Source organism: Homalodisca vitripennis, chromosome 2, assembly GCF_021130785.1.
Source record: "Homalodisca vitripennis isolate AUS2020 chromosome 2, UT_GWSS_2.1, whole genome shotgun sequence".
NCBI lineage: Eukaryota > Metazoa > Arthropoda > Insecta > Hemiptera > Cicadellidae > Homalodisca > Homalodisca vitripennis.
Window position 1 is genome coordinate 176,201,914 of NC_060208.1, and position 18,824 is coordinate 176,220,737.

General features: G+C 37.3%; 1 protein-coding gene across 5 annotated transcripts in view; it reads left to right on the top strand.

The window, feature by feature from the left end:
- LOC124355078 (SLIT-ROBO Rho GTPase-activating protein 1-like) overlaps positions 1 to 18,824 on the top strand; it is a 338,240-nt gene that overhangs the window by 121,412 nt on the left and 198,004 nt on the right. The gene's annotated exons all lie outside the window — the stretch shown is intronic.

Consider the following 18,824-nt stretch of genomic DNA (forward strand, 5'->3'; position numbering starts at 1 on the left):
CACCGATAATTATACCTCTTGAATACAAACCTATCGTTTAAACTTGTCCTCAATTTTATTGTTAGCCAGAACAGCTTTATGACAAAAGCCATCTCGGTTTTTAATTGCGTGTGCTTTACACACCAGTGTCAACACAATATAGACGAGAAGATCGAAATCTACTTAGTGTCTGTTAGTTCGGCTTAGCTGTGTCTATTTACTTGTCATCAGATAGGCTCAGCCGATAGGCCTCCCAGTCTCTACTGGATGGAAATGGGAGAACACTGTTTGTATATGTGATTAATCTAAACATAAACAATTTCTTTCATCTTCCCGTTGTCGATTAACACCAATCATCATAACTGAGCGCCATCAAACAACTTTCTTAAGTTGATGTTAGTAATGATGTTGATTTACATAATCCTGCGACTGCCATAATCTTAGACACCGCTTTGTACATGTTTTTTCCAATCATCGTGTCTAATAACAACCTACTGCGAACCAGATGAAAACATTTAACAAGCAAACATGTTGCAGGTAATCATACGTTAGAGAAATTATTTACAACGGGAGGTTTTCTATCTTTAGTCAGAGTTAGTTTTAAATATCAAATCCGTATTGCAATGAACACTTAAAAGATCGTAAGCATAAATTATTCTATAAGGTGGTCATAGGTTACAACTAAAAGGCCCAAGACATTGTCATCAATAATATGTTATTTTATTGCAGAGTGCAAACCCGAAATCGTGTAAGGTCTTCAACAATTGTACACCTCCTCCAATCCCACAGTGGTTTAGATATTTTATAGGCAAATTTTTCTTATGGTAATCAATTTTTAAAATTATTATATCTACTCCCCACCCGTCCCTCTGAATGTTTTTTTCTGTTATATCAAAATTGATTAGTATTACTTTTTTGTAATAAAACTAATATTTCAGTTTCTGCAAAAGTTACTTGGAACACAGCCCCTTCTTTCAGAGGTGCAGCCTATCTGTTCCATACTCCTTCACTATTCGGTTCTCATTACACCCTTCCTCTTCCAAATATATTTTATGGTTACGCCTCAGTTGAAATTAAAATTTAGTGTTCAAACGTAAAATGTATCAGTTAAAAAGTTGGTGCATAATGTTGTAAGGAGTCTTATTAATTTTTACAGCTCGTGGAACATTTTTCTTATTATTAGTCCTGTAATGAAAGTCACGATCTTTCATCTTTTTTAGTAATTTTCAGTGGTGTATACAAAGGTTTTAATGGTTGTAACCTTTGAAGGGTCTCATTTTGTTCGCCCACGCTAAACCTTGCAAGCTCAATTTAAGGCAAACAATCACACTGCACTGTATCGTCATTAATCAGTTTGTATATTCTATAATTATCTTCTCTTTCAAGTACGGGGGTCGCCCAGATTACGTTCGTATCTTACCTTACCTACCGATGCGTAATACTGCCCTACCATTGGTGGCGACGAAAGAAAAACATCCCTGTGGTACTGTATACAAGCAACAGGATACAATTCTGAAGAGTCAGACCACATATGCCTGAAAGCAATAAAATATTAGAGTCGAGACAAACCTGTAGGAAAGTTCGATTGTTTATGTGTGGGCTAACAAAATGACCGTATTAAAGCTTTGTTTGAATGTGTAGGTGAGGACATTACAATCCTGCCACATTATGGAATTTGCTAGATATAATTGTGTCTGGATTATTAATGACAGCAGAAGAGTTTCTCAATGGGTTTGCTGATCACAGATATTCTAGGAATGCTGTGTGAGTGCTCTCTCTCTCTCTCTCTCTCTCTCTCTCTCTCTCTCTCTCTCTCTCTCTCTCTCTCTCTCTCTCTCTCTCTCTCTCTCTCTCTCACTGGAGGAACTCCAGTTTTCTCCAGAGCAGTTCCAATGACCTTGGCTTCCTGGAGGCTATTATTCTGGAATCCTAGCCACGTCCAGCGGACTCCGATGATAGTTTTTCTTGTGTCTCAGGTCGTCAGATCCAGATCTATGACAATTACCACGTATAAATGTTTCAATTATTAATTGATGTGCAATTTGTTTAAACACAAATGGCTACTGTAAGGGTACTAGAAATTACTACAATAATTGTGCACCTGACGAGACAATGAGAATATATATTCATCTTGATTACACTATTTTATAGTTGAGGTGTATCTAATGTCGAAACTATGCAACGACTTACATCTGATCTTTTTCGTCGCCGACTTTTTTGGTATCTCTAAACTTGACTCCGGATTCCAGGTTTCAAGTCGGTTTCAGTTACAGGCGCCGCACTAAGAGGAAGGAAAATTGGAGTTGAACTCAATATTCACATTGAATCAGTCCTTCCCACCATAGCTAATTGATGTGTACTTATAAGGGGGCTATACATAATTTTTTCTTAAGTAAAATAGTTCATGAGTAGGCTGTCAGTTACTGGGTGCTTTAGTTATTTTTTCACAATTTCCAGTTAAATTGTTAACTCAACTGGTTCATTGGTATATTTATTGAAGTTTCTCGGGTCTGATCTGAGTGCTATGGCCTGTAATTGATCAATTCTAACGAAACTTTGTCGATAGGATAGCGAATAAAGTATTGGACGACCTTTTAAATTAGGGAGTTAGCAATTAATTAGGCACAATTGTGACATAGGCTGCTGCAGAGGTTATTGTTATGACTGATGGAGACGATTTGTTTAGTTTAGAGTCGCCACAACCCGGTCCGAATACACGAATAGTTCCGTGGGATATGGTGTGGGATTGTCGGCCTTTTTTTGTACATTTCAGTGTTGTTTAACCTCCGCATGTTGCATTTCTACTGGTAACAATTATTTGTATTTAAAAATAGAAGGAATAAAGATTTTTCTAATTCGTTTACGGTTAGTGCGAAATTTTACTTTATCTTCAAAGTCATCAAAAGTTAAGGAGAATAAGGCATGTTCTCGTAACATAATCACTGTTATTGTTTAAGCCGGGAAACTCCTGCCAGGAGATGTTGTTGTTTAGTTCAGGAATTATTTTTCCTCTTTGCTCAAAATCAAAATTGTATTAATCATTACAAAATCGACAGGATAAAACAAGCACATAGTTGTATTTTCATGCCATTTACCTTGACGGAATTGTGTTGCGTTTTTGAAGAGGTAATAAATAACGGTCAGTATAACAGCTCTTAAAAGGAATTATGGTTTAAAAAATATAAACAACAGTTATATAACATGATATTAGTTATGTGCTGCATTATTCCTACACTTAAAACACAGTACTCTTGTGAAAACTATGTTGTTAACTTATATTAAAAACTGTATGGTTGTAAACCTAGCAGAACATAGCTTAGAAGTGGGAAGCAGGGGTAGTGAAAGATTTGCCGAACCACTATAAATCTTTAAAATTGCAATGAAATAAACATGAGGATTTCTGAGAGTTGCCCTCTGTTTCATTTTTGTAGTGCTTTCATTATCTGAGAGGTGGGTGTTCAGGCACAAACTTTTTATTACTTTTTATATTTTTTTGTTTGAATTCATGCTGGCTTTTATTAAGAATAATAAATTCTCATATCTCTTTCTTTCAGATCCTGCCGTCATTCAGTCCTCACTTGTAAAAGTTTCATTTCAGGACGAACGTTATATTAGACTCCAAGGAGACATTGAAATGTCGATCCTCGATCATAAAGTTCGACTATAACAGACACCGGAGCGCGATGGGCGGTATGGCGGGCTCCCCTAGGTATAGAATTTGTCATAAGCCCCTTACAATATGTTCTTTTTTTACGGTAACCGAACTGTCCCTCCATCATAAATCTCGCGCCAAATGTCCAGTTGCTTCTTTCCGCATCCGCTCATAACTCCTGGGCTGTCAACGTCTTCTTTATAATCCTTTCTCCGCCCATCTCTCTCCCTCTCTCTCTTTCTTTCTCTATTTTCTGTCTTGAGTTATGATTTATGTGGAGCCATTTAAGCACTGTCAGGGCCGATGAAATCTGTAGCGAGGTAGAAAGGTTGTAAATCTGCGAAGATTATTTTATAACCTTACATAACCACCTCACAGCTTCTGGAATGAGATTTCTGAGACTCCTACTCCTGTACAACATGGCTGGGTTTGTGTTGACTAGTGATTTTCTTCTATCCAAGTCGTGCAGGTTCAAATTACAACGTACTCCTCGTAATTTGAACAATTAAAAAAACCGATGAAGTTTCCTTGAGATTACTACACGTCATATCTTTTGGGCAGGCTGCATAGTACACACACCTTATCTACTTTACTAACCGATTTGCATACACAATGAAAATTCAGGAAATATATCTTTGCTTCTTCCCTATCCATCTTAGATCTTTTAATTCAAAGCATATATAGCTTTCTTGGAATTATATATGCTTTAGGATAAGGCAACATTCAAATTATCGCATTTCTACCGTTGGTAGGTGTTAGTTTCGCAAATATGTTTTTAATAGAAGCCCAAGATAGAGGACCAGAAATTCTTTTCGTCGCATTTTGGACTATCTAGTATGGAGAAATTAAGATATAAACTCGTTTTTAGAATATCAAATTCACTTTAAAAACCTTATTTTTTCTTTGGTCACATAGGGAAAATATAATTAAACGGTGGGTTGAACATTATGGCATGTTCTCCATAACCTATGCTTTAATTCCGGTAACTTTTTAAATTCTATGTTTATAAATGTTCTGCGTCAGATGACTTGGTGCTGCATATTCACTTACGGTTTTTGTTACAGTTGATGCCTTATAGTATTATCATTGAAAACCATTGACTGTCCCGAGGGATCACAGGACGAGACAAAAATAAAGGATGGTTTAGGACAGTGGGTGCTAAATCACGGGCGTAACTAAGTTAGCAGTCAGTCCGTCTGCGGCGTCCCCGTGATGAACGGTCCTGTGCCGTGCTTGTGTGTGGCCATTCCGAGGCGATTGTGGGCAGTCAGGCAGTCTGCGTGGTATCGGTCTAATGGTTCCTCCACTCTTGCTTGAGGTCTCAAGCCTGATGCTCGTAGAAATGGGACACACCGTCTCCGGTCAGATCCCATACCAGGCCTCTTGGCCATTCACGTAAAAGAGGAAAGATGAAATAAAGGAATAGGAATTAAGGAATAAGAACTTAGTAGTAAAGTACTAATTTTAAAGTATATTGTGCAAGACTTCTCAAGAACTTTCTTTTGATTCTCAAAGAGTGTAGTACTACCATGCTAAGTTTCATAATGAAAAACTTTGTATACGACGGGACTTGCAGATTGGTACAAGGGATTGTGTCAGTTTAACGATACTGTGTAAAGAACGAAATGTTACATTTCGCTTCCCAGTGGAGGGCTCAGTATACGTCTGTCATAAATACTGATTATAGAGTATCCCATATTAAGGGATATTTTATTTGGACATTGATTCTAAATATGAGATTAGTAGCATTGTCAGAAAAGGTTTGTTAAATTCGTCATGGTTGTCCGATACTAATTCAGTTTGGCCAATTCTTTAAAACTTTATTCTAACTTTATTACGAAATATTAATTATATTTTCCAAGATCTGCAGAAAAGACTAATAGTTCCGAGATTAAAAGTATGTTAAAGTATTATGACAAAAATAGTAAGATCATTACATTGGACTATGATTAACAAACCACCTGTTCCATAAAATGCAATAACATATTCTTATGAAATTTGTTTCATAGAACCGCAATATTAATAAGGGTTATTGATTTGAAATATTGAAAGTTTTATGGTGTAAGTTGTATTTACTATCCAGAGAACATTACATATAGTACAGGTATATTCAAATCCTCTGCAAAACTGTTGGTAATTAAGGTAGTACTAAACTCCCCATTCCAAATTGCTAGAACAGGTGATTGGAACCGTATGGTGAAGTTTTTGTCAAGTCTCCAATTTCTGAATCCTCACATTTGTTTGTTTTGGCCAACTGTCAGACCCTTCTCCAACCTTTAGCCGAGCAGCTGCTGTATCCGAATTCTTGAGGCTGGACCCGGGGGGGGGGAGCTCTGGTCAGTGTCTGACTTATGCCTCACTATGATTTCGTATAATTCTACTCTAATGCGGAAATTCGTTATGCAGGCAAATGTATCACACTCTAATATATATTTTCTGAAATGCAAAATTTCGCAATGACCATATCATAAATACACTGTAAAGTGTGTTTAAAACCGGTTATTATTCAGATAGAATAGCCGTAAAATGTGAAACTGTACTCGTTCCTCCGTTATATTTTGCTGTTTACGTGCATATAAACGAGAGTTACCCTGGTTCGCGCGCCCGAGAAAGTACCCAACACCCACGGTCTGAACTGGAGCGAATATATTGATTTTAGTCTTTACGGGACTCTCGCTGCGTTGTGGCCAGATTTGCTTTCTAAAAGAAAGGTTGCTGTGTGGACATGACTGACATAGTCAACAACTATCCTCGATCCGGAATGAGGTTCATGGACAGTAAAATAACAAATAAAGCGGTTCAGTTCAGTCAATAGCCCAATAAAATATATAGGAGAAACTTAAGGAGCCATAGTGTTTTCAATTCAGCTCAGCTTATGCGAATATCATACCTCATGTAAACCAAGTAAACATCACCCCCAATCTTGAAAGAAGAAAACAGTTGCGCAAACATTGTTGATAAAGGGGATAAGACAGTGGCAAGTCTATTTTGGTACAAGTCTGTTGCAAGTAATCGTTTGTCATGAATGGACTGGGAAGGAAGCAAATAATAATAAACGCCTAGCGCTAGCGCTATCTTCAGCTCACAGGTCAACACGGGCGACCCCGACCGATTAGACGATTTATTCGAGTAAGTTCATTGATGCGTGGTGGTCTTTGGTGTGACGCTCTGAAAGTAGCACTTCTCAGTTCCTCCAGCTCCAGAGACTGGATCATTTGTTTATCCGTGATGGTTAGCATGTGTTTCGCTCTACAGTAGGACAATTTGGAAGGAGAAATGTTATGAAGAACAATAAATACGTATACGTTATTGAATCTAATCCTCCCCTTTGTTTGTATCGTATACCCTATCATGGAAATTATTTCCTCAATAAGACTGACTTCCTAGTAGACTACCCATCTGGTATAGGTAGCAGAAGTACCATATTTTGGATTTCACATCTACCTATTCCATATAATGATGCTTTCCTGAGAGCAAGTAAATCCCGAGATCAGTGTTTTTTTCGTATAACTGAGCATGAAAATGTATTTCCTCAATAAGGCCGAATTCCTAGTAGGTATTGTGCCATACTTATATTGGGTGACACAATGGACGTTCAGGTCATGGCACATGGTTCAGTGGTCGGACAATTCTCATGTCGGTTACATACATCATAGAGTCCATTAGTGTTTCCTTGGAAGCGTGAGTTCCAAATTGTTAAGTATTATTCAACAATGAATGCCTAAATATATCATGATTCAGAAAGATACTATAGCTACCTATAGATGTACACCTCGAGATTGGTTCTATGACCAGTTTATATTTAAGTCTGGCCTCTCGGTGCCTTCGTCGTCAAGGTTTGATAAAGACCTTTACAATAGTCTTATTTCCTCATTCTGAGATGATAAGACATACATTACAGATATTTATTGGTGCTGACACATTTTAATATATACTATTTTTTGTTAATATAAAGTATAATTTCCTCTCTTACTTCTGATGGAGGTGAAGTTGAAGTTAGAAAGTGGAGGGCACCAGACAGAAGTACACAATGGATGACAGACAGACTCGCCGGTGGCAACGATGCAGTATTTATCATGCACAAGGCATCGGTACATCCTCTCTACTAATGATTGTCGGCCGTATACACAATGCACGTCACGTGTCGAGGGAAGTGAGTATCGTGTGAGTGGCCTCAATCGAGTTACTGGTCACTTCTGACACCGCCACCGCCGCCTGGACAGGGTGAAATGTAATAAAACGTAACTCGGTTTCACAGAGGCGAGTGAATTGAAGTCCTCTCTGGAAGTAAAAATGTTGAGAGGCGGATTGTGGAACCAGCGAGAGGACCAATGGACTACTTTCAAGTACAGGGTCACGGCGGCGGCTCGGCGTGGCGGTCACCCGTCCAGTGTCTGATCACGACCGACGTTGCTTGACCTCTGTTATCCAGTGAGGACAGATGTACCCACCAAGCTTATCTGTCGATAAGCCCGTGGCTGGTTGAATCTGTTGTTAAACAATCCGTTACTGCTAATACAATCACGCGCGCTCTATGGAATCGTCTTTAATTCTTCTTTTGTGAAATTACTCAAATAAGAAGAAAACAGGATTTTCCGCACATTTGCCATCGTTCAGTGATACTAAAAATCAGTAGCACTACGTTTCGTTCAGTAGTAGGTGGTTGGTCCACGAATGCAGACCTATTTCGACTTGTATTCTGTAGTTCAGTTTTGATAATTAGTGTTGTGTTTACTTTGAAATAAGTGCATGTTTTAGAATTAGTGAAGTTGACACACAACATGGTGGTTGTGATTACTGACTTACTCTTGTCACAACGATCTGGTATGATTTGTTTTTTTTAATCTAGTTTGTAATTATGTTTTAGGTTGGTTATTTACCTTAAGAAGAGATCAGATTGCAGATCTCGAAACGTAGTGTTGCTGATTTTTTGTATCACTGAACGTTGGAAAATGTCCGGAAAATCCCGTTTCCTTCACAATCCTTCCATCGTCAAAAACAAACTTCAAACAAAGTACTGAATGTAGAATCTTGGAGCATTGGAATAACTATTTATTGTAGTATCACTAGATAAAGGAATACGACATTTTCCAATATATAATTTTTTATTTTGTGCAAGGCCTTTCTGAATCTGAATTTGTGAAGTGCCTGATGATGGAATCTTTGATTCAGAAAGGCCTTGCACAAAATAAAAAATTATATATTGGAAAATGTCGTATTCCTTTATCTAGTGGTACTACAATAAAAAGTACTGAATGAAATAGTAAAATATAAAGTAAATATTTTATTGTCTGTAGAGTACCGTAATAGTGGTGAAATAACCAGGCAAGTTCCTACTCTAATATACTGTCGTTATTTTCTTGTAAAACATTTGTGGTGGAATTTGATTAATTTTTTTAATAAGTAGTCTGAAAGGGAACAATATGCATAATTACATAAACGGTGAACACGTTTAGGGTATTTTAACAGTACGAGTTTTAACTTAGAGTAATTATTATACTATATAATTTCCTAATTTTTTGTAGTTGATGATTGTTCTTCTTACAATTCTTATTTTGTGTTAGTTTTTTGTCTTCATTTCTAATATAGCAGAAAGCTAGTGTACAAAATGTTTCTGCAGATAGTAGACGCTAGACCTGCTGTGAAACTGTTGTTTGATTACCGTATCAAATTATAATAAACTGTAACGTGATGCAAGGGTTTGGATAGTGTTATAAGATTTCTTACAGTTATATGGATATCAAACCAAGACGAATGCTTTCTTTGTTGTATTGATGAGCCTGTTGAAATCCAGTCATCCATAAAATTTCAAAGTCCTCAAAATCCATTCTCAAAGGCAAATTTCATTCTTTCGCTAATGTGTATATTATGTGTGGCTTTGTGCCTGAATTGGGGCTGGAACCACAGGCAGGTGCCTTCGCTCTAATATGTTATATGGAATTTTTGAAAAGATACAACAATACAATTATTATCGGCTTATGTGAATGTTGCCGAGCAGAAATTTGCAGTCGAGTGTGCAGTGTATGCGTGGAGACAGGAGATCACGCACGATAGTTTAGCTGGTTGACGCGGGAGGGAGGCAAATCGCGTGACTGGGGCTTGTTGTCTGCTACGGACAACCTACAATCAGTCCCAGGGCCGCGCTCACTCCAACACCGGTAATGTTCGTATCCACCCCGACACTGATAATGTTCCTGATTGTCAGAGAGGACTTAATGGTAGTCATGACAAAACCGGTCGACAATGTGACATTTCAACGGCATACTTCTTCAAATTACAATAGCAGTACAAAAAGAATTTTTAGAATCTAGGAAGTTGGATTCATCTAATTTAAAAACTTTAGGACACACCGTAAATTTTTAAAAGATCTCTCAGGCTTATGTCAATTTCCTAAGTTGGATTCGTATGGGACTAAGACAAATGTAATTAAGGAATTCTTTGCCTCTTTACTGGCCACAATACCGTTGTCAGCAACAGAACAGCCAAGAACTTCTCCACCATACAGTAAAAGTCCATACACTATTCTAATCCCTAAATGAGACTTAACTTCATCCATTATTGAAGCTAAATCGAGAGGAATTTCGTAATGATGACCTCTGGGAGTTTGCGACACAAATGTTACACCGACCCCATTCGGTACGGACCCCCACCAGGCCGCAAGGGGAAGGGTGTGTACATAGCGTACCACCCTTGCCTAATTGCCCTTTCTATTTTAGAGTTACATTGTCAAATTGAATGAGCCGGGTCAGTTTTCATTATTTACGGCCGGCCGGGTGCTATGAATGCGCGAGAAGAGCGGGGAGTGCGCTAAAGGGATTACAGCGAGCTTTGTGTTCCGCGCGCCCTTTATTACGTCGGTCAGTGTCGGAAATGTTGCGATTAATCGTGAAGCATAATTATGAAGTAATCGCGCGTTATGGGTGTGAACGAGCCCGTGATGTACGATGTGATTGACAAAATGTCCGCTCGGAGAGCGATAAATGGAAACAATTAATTAAAGTGAAACGGCCTCCGCTGAAGCGGCCATTCAACCCGAGCTGGCGGCCGCAAATCAATCGACCGCCGATAGTGTGTTCATGCGGCTTTTCTGTACTGTGACAAGTTGCTTGGCCAGATTGTCCCTGGCTCGTGTGTGGCTGACTTAATGCGTCTTTGTCATAGTCGAGATCAGTTCTGTTGAGAATCCAAGCGTCGTGCTTCACTCATAAACTCAGGTTTTTTTTATATGAAATCCATCTTTATCTTATCGAATTATTATTGTATTATTTCTTTATTTTATTTTTATACTGGGACAATTACTAAAAACGAAACTACCTACAAAAACAACTATTCACTGCATGATAAATAACTACTCAGTGATTAAACTTTACGTGTGTGCATACATTCGTTATGAAGTCATATGCAATGTTTGTATTTAATTATTAAATAACTATCAATCCTTGTAATTTTGGATAAATTGGTGTAATGCAAAGCTGTATAGTCCTTACGTTTTAGATTTTATGAAGAGGAATACATTCACTCCAAAATCCAAATTAAATTTGTGATCTTCACAAATAATATTAATAGTATGTAATTTGACATGTATCTCTGGTATCTACTTTTCTATAAATAGCCGAGAATGTTGAATCCATTCATAAATTGATTTAGCAGCATCACGAGAGTATGCTTTCCTACGATAGCCTTATTGATCTCATTATACCTAATGTTAATCCACCTTAATACTCAAGTCCTTTTAAAAATTTATAGGTGGTTTCAGCGAAAGCTAAGAAACGTGTTAATTCTGCACGTAAACTAATGTAATTGACCTTGCGAACGTTAATCTCGTACCGCTCGGAAATGGTATGGTAGACATTATGGATATACTTCTTATCAATAAAGAAAATGAAAGCAGCAACAGGTAGTATTTGCGTGTCTTGTCTTGTCGAAGTAGATTGATGTATTTTTAACTTATATACCTTGTAACGCCACTTGTTGAAGGAAGATGGGCCGAGTTTATGTTTACTCGCATTGTAAACCATTCGCTATATAAGTTAATTACAATTTACATTATAATATAAACAGATTTTTACATGTAATTGTTTGCCTTTCATGGACAGAACATGATGCCTTCCTTTCTATCTGAATGTAGTGTGATACGATAGGAAATGATAACACATCCAGGATATTATGTAATCGCTGGGGGTCAATTCATCCGTCTGGCGCATCAGTGACTCGTCTGCATTTCTTAGTGATTTACCTAGAGGTAAAGATGACAATATAACAATGCCATATGAAATAGAAATATGATTGTGGACCGCTCATATCTACAATAGGTTTGGGCGACCTTGACCGTGGCTAGACAATGGGATCTATTTATTACGTAATTCATCTCCATTAGGCAAGCCACCGTTAGAACTCATCAGCTTACAATAGCCAGGAGGTAGTACGATAACCAGATAAGGAGAGGGGCCATTGTGTTAAATAGCAGGGCGACTAGTACCGATCATTGCGGGACGCCTTAGTTGCTCGCTCGCCACGCCGCGCCGTGCCGTATCTAATAATCTTAGACGGGATTTATTTATTGTTTACTTACATGCTATTAGTATAATCTTGTTTAATATTTTTTCTTTTTTTGTAAAGTGATGTCGAAAAGCGAAACTGTGAATTTGTATTAGGTCTCCATCAGGAGACTGTCTCCTACAAGTTCACACCCGGTGACAGCTGCTCCACTGGATAAGACCTCAGGGCTCCTACCGCGGACTCGGTTCACGCACTACTTCTCCAGTTCGCCACGCACTCAGCACGTCGCCGCTGTTTCGCACTTTGTTCTCCGGTCTCGAAATATTGCCTCGCTCACTTGATGTCCAACAGAGCGTTCACCGTGACTTGCCGTAACATTGATTTGTGGCCCCTTTTCTGTCAGTGGTGAAGAATAATTGCTCGCTCGGCCTCAGCTAAACGGCCGTTGTGGTTTTACTTTGGCGGAAAATGAGATCGTTATGGCTATAAGATGGAATAACTCTTCGATGTACTTAGGTCGCCTCGTTTGGAAACGTTTTCAACGTTTCTGTACCGTTTATGTTTGGATGCGATTTAGAGTTCAAATTATTAGGTACAAACAAGCACAATTTTGGGTTAAAATAAGCTTTCCCTGGAAAAGGACAGCAACTAATGAAACATTATGTTCTGAAGTAAATAATTAAGTCAACCTTAGAATTTTTAAAGAAAGCTTTATTTACCCGTGAGGTGGGGGGAGGAATAAATTAAATGCCAAATCACGGCGAATATTTTCTTGCAGATGTGTTCACGGGTGAGATGCGTCAGAGTTAATTGCAGTAGATTCCAACTCCGATAATGTAACTTGAAGGTTGCGCTGGAAACATAATTTAAGTACAAATTTAATAACATCCGGTAATTTTATGGAAGTTAGAGTGGAGCCAAGTTCGTCTCCCACCTGCCGGGTATTCTGGGAGACGAGGTCCCTTCGGAGTCAACTCCCTTGTACAAACAAACACATCATTTGGTTACTCGATCCACATCTGGTCCGCCCATCGACTATCGCCCCTCGCCTGCCTTCGCCCTCAGGGGAGCGACCCTTCACCTGCGAGAGTACAGAAATACCATGTGGAGTGCTGAAAGGCTCGATATTTTATGTCGGGGTGATTTCAACGTAAAATCAAGGGAAAACATTTGCACATTCTATAATACATATATTGGTTTTTTTAGAATGTTTGCGTTTAAAATTGTTTTGACCTCTTATCATTAACAATTAAGATGGAGAACACCTTAAAAATCCCATATATTAAATTCCATTATCGTTTTGATTTTTTTAATATGTCTTTTAATGACGCCTCTTCCATTCCAAATAATCATAGAGTCCATGAGTTTTTAACCGTCTTGTAATCGTTGTTTAGTTTGCTTTAACATAATTTGTTCTGGTGTTGTGTGTTTCAATTATATATTAGTCATGATTTTTATTCATTGTTGATTTAAATTTTCATTCGATTATTTTTACGTTTGAACGAAACAGTTATTTTAGAATTAGTATTCGATTGAGTGATGCTATCAAATTTGTAAATTGGTTTTCACAACAATATAAATATGTATTGCTACTATACGGGCAGTCTGGTAGAGTTATTTTCTAATCGTTTACTTGGTTTACTGTTTATATCATAATTATAGTTTTAGCAGAATTTTCGTGTGTCTTGTAAAACAATGTGCTACTTACTGAATGGACTTTCGAGCCCACTTCACGAGGCAAAATCCCGTAGCGTTGCGTCAGTTTAGTTGGAGATAGTGTTCATTAGGTTACCATAAACGTGACATTTCATACAACAACAGATGCGTTTATCGCCAAACTGTTGTTACAGTTGCTTAGAGAATCGCTTGTCAGTGGCAGCGCGACGTGATGTGATAAGTGTCCAGCGATGCGACGCGACGTGTCGTGATACCTCCTATATATCAAGCCCTAATAGATGTGACGTCATTCCCATTTTATATAAGGGTCTTGATGATTTTTTACGATTTTGTATTACTTAAATCTTCTGAACTTAAACATTTATGACGGGTAATATAAAATATTAGTTGAATAAGCCAACTTATTATAATTGTAACGAATATATTCTATATATATGTATGCTGAATATCTCGAAGTAAATACGTAACATCGACATTTATGAGCGCACGCAAGTTGTGGATAAATCATGTGGGTAGATTTTGGTGTTTTAGTTGAAATAAATCGACCCTTGTCTTGAATATTAAATGAGCATCTCTGTGGTAAAGTAAAATTTTACATATTTTACACTAAGCTGCTCATTTCTAATTATTTATTGTACGAAAATCTTATTCTCTCGTCACTTAGAAGTGCACATGTGACATTCGTAATTCTATGCCGGCAGATATTGATCCGATGTTCTTATCGATTACATTCCATTCGATGGTGTTAATGAGCAGTACAAAGATGGTATCAAATGAACACCAGTGACAACTCATCAAGTCGAGACAACGAACGGCGGAAACCGGGGATAATTCAATATCCGGTACTGTTTTAACCGCTTCCTCCGCTTCCCTCCCTCCCGTTATACACCGCTCACTCCCCGCGCGTGTTTGAACACGCCGAAGTTGACTTACCGGGACCGAAATACCCTTTGTTATTTTCGTCGAGACAATTTCTTGTATACACACTTTTCTATGAGTTCAAATGTGATTTTCATTAACTATTTTGGCAGGCCTGGTGTATCAATATTATACATTTTCATCGCACTCAACAGGCAGTGTGTATCAGGATGCACACAACATTGTATTGTTCATTGCTTTGAGTTACAACTTATATAGAAAATACTACATTGCCAGTAAAACGTTGCCTGTTTGGCTTGCATACCAAATTCCAATTACATGGCAACGCTGCATATCATAGACGTTTGTATTTTTCCTCTTGACAGCTATTACATTGTTCTGAGTCGGTTTTGGACGTAAATAATGAAAAATGTTATTTTAATATTAGTAAATTACTTAATATATCTTTTATAACTTGATTCATCAAATTATATTATTTTCTAAATCTTCATAATTCTATGATTGCGTTCCGTTCCGTTCAATCAATTTCCTTGCAATATTTTTTAATGTCCACAGCCTTATGCATAGATTTGATTCACGGCGCATAATAACTAATCTTGAATCTATGAATTATTTATAAAAACCATAATGGCTTGAGGGAGGGATAATATTAACTCAGTTTTCCATGGCCTTAAACGATTTGTTTGTGTATCCTGATGTTTGTGTAGACTGATGCACATGTTTTAATAGAAAGCGTTGTGTATCAAATACACAGATACACATGGCAGTTGAAGTGTTAAGTTGACTATTCTGTCTGGATGAGTTCCTCAACATTATTTGAGTTGAGGCGGAGCCAGGGTGACCAGACGCAAATTCCTAAAAGGAGGTCTTTTTGGAGTGAAAAGGGAGGACACTAAAGAAAAATGGAGGGCAGTATTAAATATGCTTATAAAATTAGCGAAACACATTTATTTATACATTATTTAAAACACACATAAATTAGTAGTACTTAAGCATACTATAGGCCTAATGCAAATAAAAAACCTCAAATTGGATTCGTTTTTACGTATAAATAAAAAATGAACTATTATTTAATAATACATTGATGGATTCGAATTTGTATCTTTAATAATTATAACTGATTTGAACCCAAATTTTAGAGTGATGTTAAAAATATATTTGGTGAAATAGTTGGAATTAATGTATTGCATTGATGCATTACGTTAGTAAGCTACACTAACAGACACATATAAGAAATTATCACTATAACAGAAAGATATATATCTTATCATAACGAAAATTACCCTATCGTTCATAATACATAAATATAAAATAAAGGGGTACTAGCGCCAGTGCATCTGAATGGATAGAAGCAACAGTGAGTCCGTATAAGTAACACTATGATCAAGACTCAACATACAACTGAATCTAACAGTAGTTCACATGCCATGGCATTACGTGTGCGCTGTAATAATAACTGTTCTTGATTTATATTCGGAACTTCGAAAATCGGAAGAGTCTGTTAATATGATACTACTATTTTTGAACATTTAAGCGTTCGCCAAAAAGCCGGAATTTTTACATAATTTAAAAAACCAGGAGGACAAACGTTAAAAATGAGGATATGTCCTTCTAAAGCCGGACGTCTGGTCACTCTGGACGGGGTTGCGCCTGTCCTGTGGAAGCTCTTAATTCGACCATTATTCGGGAAGCGCTTGTCTAAAGATGAGTTTCCAAGATCGTCTTTCTATTTCGTCACGTCCTCGCTTGAACCACGTATTGAAGGCACACGTGATCCCGAACTGTCGGTCATAAGTTATGCGCCGTCACGTGCCTACACCCCTCTTTCGTCTATTTGTATGTTGTCCTAGGCTCCAACGATGATTTTCAAAAACTCATCTCTATGGAATCAATCATTCGTGTAGTTTCAAAATACTGTATTTTTTATTTTATATTGAAATTTTTATTTTTTATGTACGATAATTACCGGATTTTGAATGAAACTTCATTTAAGGCTTTGTATTTTCTGGCTTATGTTTGTCCTTCAGGTTCAGTGAGTTACCGATTACTCACGTCGGACAGTATCGCTCGAGTCTGCAGCGATTGGCCGATTGAAGGAAGTATGTGTTTATCCTGTGTTTCATGTTCCTTAATGATCTCATCCCGACCAGGTAACCATTACACCAGCGATCGATGTTGGGCTGAGGCCGATCGTGGCCACGAGGCCGGAAAATGACTGGTTACGGGCAGACGTGGACCAACATTCGCACAATAATGGTCCTCTGTGCAGGATCCATCCGCTAGCGCTGGGCAGACTCAGTACAGTATTGCAATCATATCAATCGTTTTTTGCTTGGTATATCATTACATACTGTAGTGTGTTATTTTAAACTAGCAAATCGCGCCTATTAGGCAAATTAAACATTCTATTCGTGTGTAATAGCCTACCAACTGTAACAACAGCATAATAAAATTAGAACTAAAATTATATAATAAATTATTTATTAAAAAACCATCACAATCTTTTTATTATTTATGTTTTTATTAAGTTTGAAACAGTATTTAAAATCTTTGCAGCTTCACAATCGAAATTAATACTTTCTTTTATTTTCAGGTGAGTGTCTTATACTGAGTCTTTCTTATTTGCAAAAGTGGTGAGTAATTAATCGAATTTCGCTTTACTCATAAACTATAGTATAAGTAACCTCAATATTGAATATAAGTAAAATTAATATTGAACTAAAGTTTATAATAAATGAGGTAAAACTTGATCATTTGAACACTAATGTGCAAATTTTGGGGCATTTTGGGAACATCTGAGTTGTTTGATAAGGCTTGCCAATGACTGACGGATAGTCCATAAACATTCAGTTTGATTGCCTGTGATTTGACGTCTTAGCGGCAGCGTCATTCAAGGGCATGACAATTCAGTTTTATTTGCAATATATCTAACCCAGTTTATTTTACGGCCCAAATTTTGGATATTTATACCTTAAGTGGGCTACTGCAACCTATAATCAAATTTTTTTAGAAGTAACGTTTAATGATATTCGACTTAGTATCGTCATAGTTTACTATTCCTTTTACAATCTTAGCCTTCAACTAAGAAATGCTAACATTGAACCCATTTCTAACATCAGACTATCAATACGGGTGAGTATATTTGCAACTCTAAAATATATCATTTGAAAACACCCAGAGTGTTTTGAACTTTGAATTTGTTGGCACTGATGCTTTTTGTGTCCAAAAAGAAGACCAGTAAAAGATAAGGAACATTCAAATGGTTACTTCTAAACATATTTGCGGTCCGCGATGTGTCTGATAAGACTACAGATGGGCCTTGTTGGCTTGTCTTATCAGTGGCCAGACGAGATGGCAATGTGTAGCTCAGGGTCATGGCTCAGTGGATGAATCACGTCCATGTCCTTCCTGACCAATGTGTATCATATTATCTTCTGTGGTTTAAATTATTCAACTACAACTTTGAACTGGACACTGTCATAGCCGTTTACGTATTGCAGATGATTCACTGTTAACAATAATCACAATATCATGTATGTGTTACATTTAAACTTGAACAATTTTTCCATTTTAGTGTGTTTGAAACTAATTTTTGGTTTTGGAATTCATTAATTAAACTTTGTGCCGATGAATTGTATGTATCGGGAATCAAATAGGATTCGCTAATCTGGTCAGTATATTGGGTTCAAATTCACTAAACAGAAAGGTATCATTTCTGGTTTATAAAGTATTAATACCAGATTACTTTGTTTCACATACGTTGAAGTTAAATTTAGTGTACTTCTCTAAGTTACTGAGTAAATGTGACAAACTGTTTGGGATCATTCATATAAATTAAACTATTTTTATATTCACATATATCGAGGACTTCAATGTACTGTTCATACATTATCACTTGCACTGTGGGCGGTAACGTGTTACCGTATTTAGAATTACAAATTGGTCAGTTAATCGAAATAAATCACCTTGTAAAGTAAGTCGTATAGCATTATAACAGGCGTTATTAAGTGCAACAAATTATTTTAATTTGACGGGGTAATGTACCAGTGCTTTCCATATGTCGGATGCTGGCTCAATTTAGAAACCATCTGGTCAGCTAGCGCCGCCTTGATGGAAAGAGTAAGGAGTCTAAAACAGC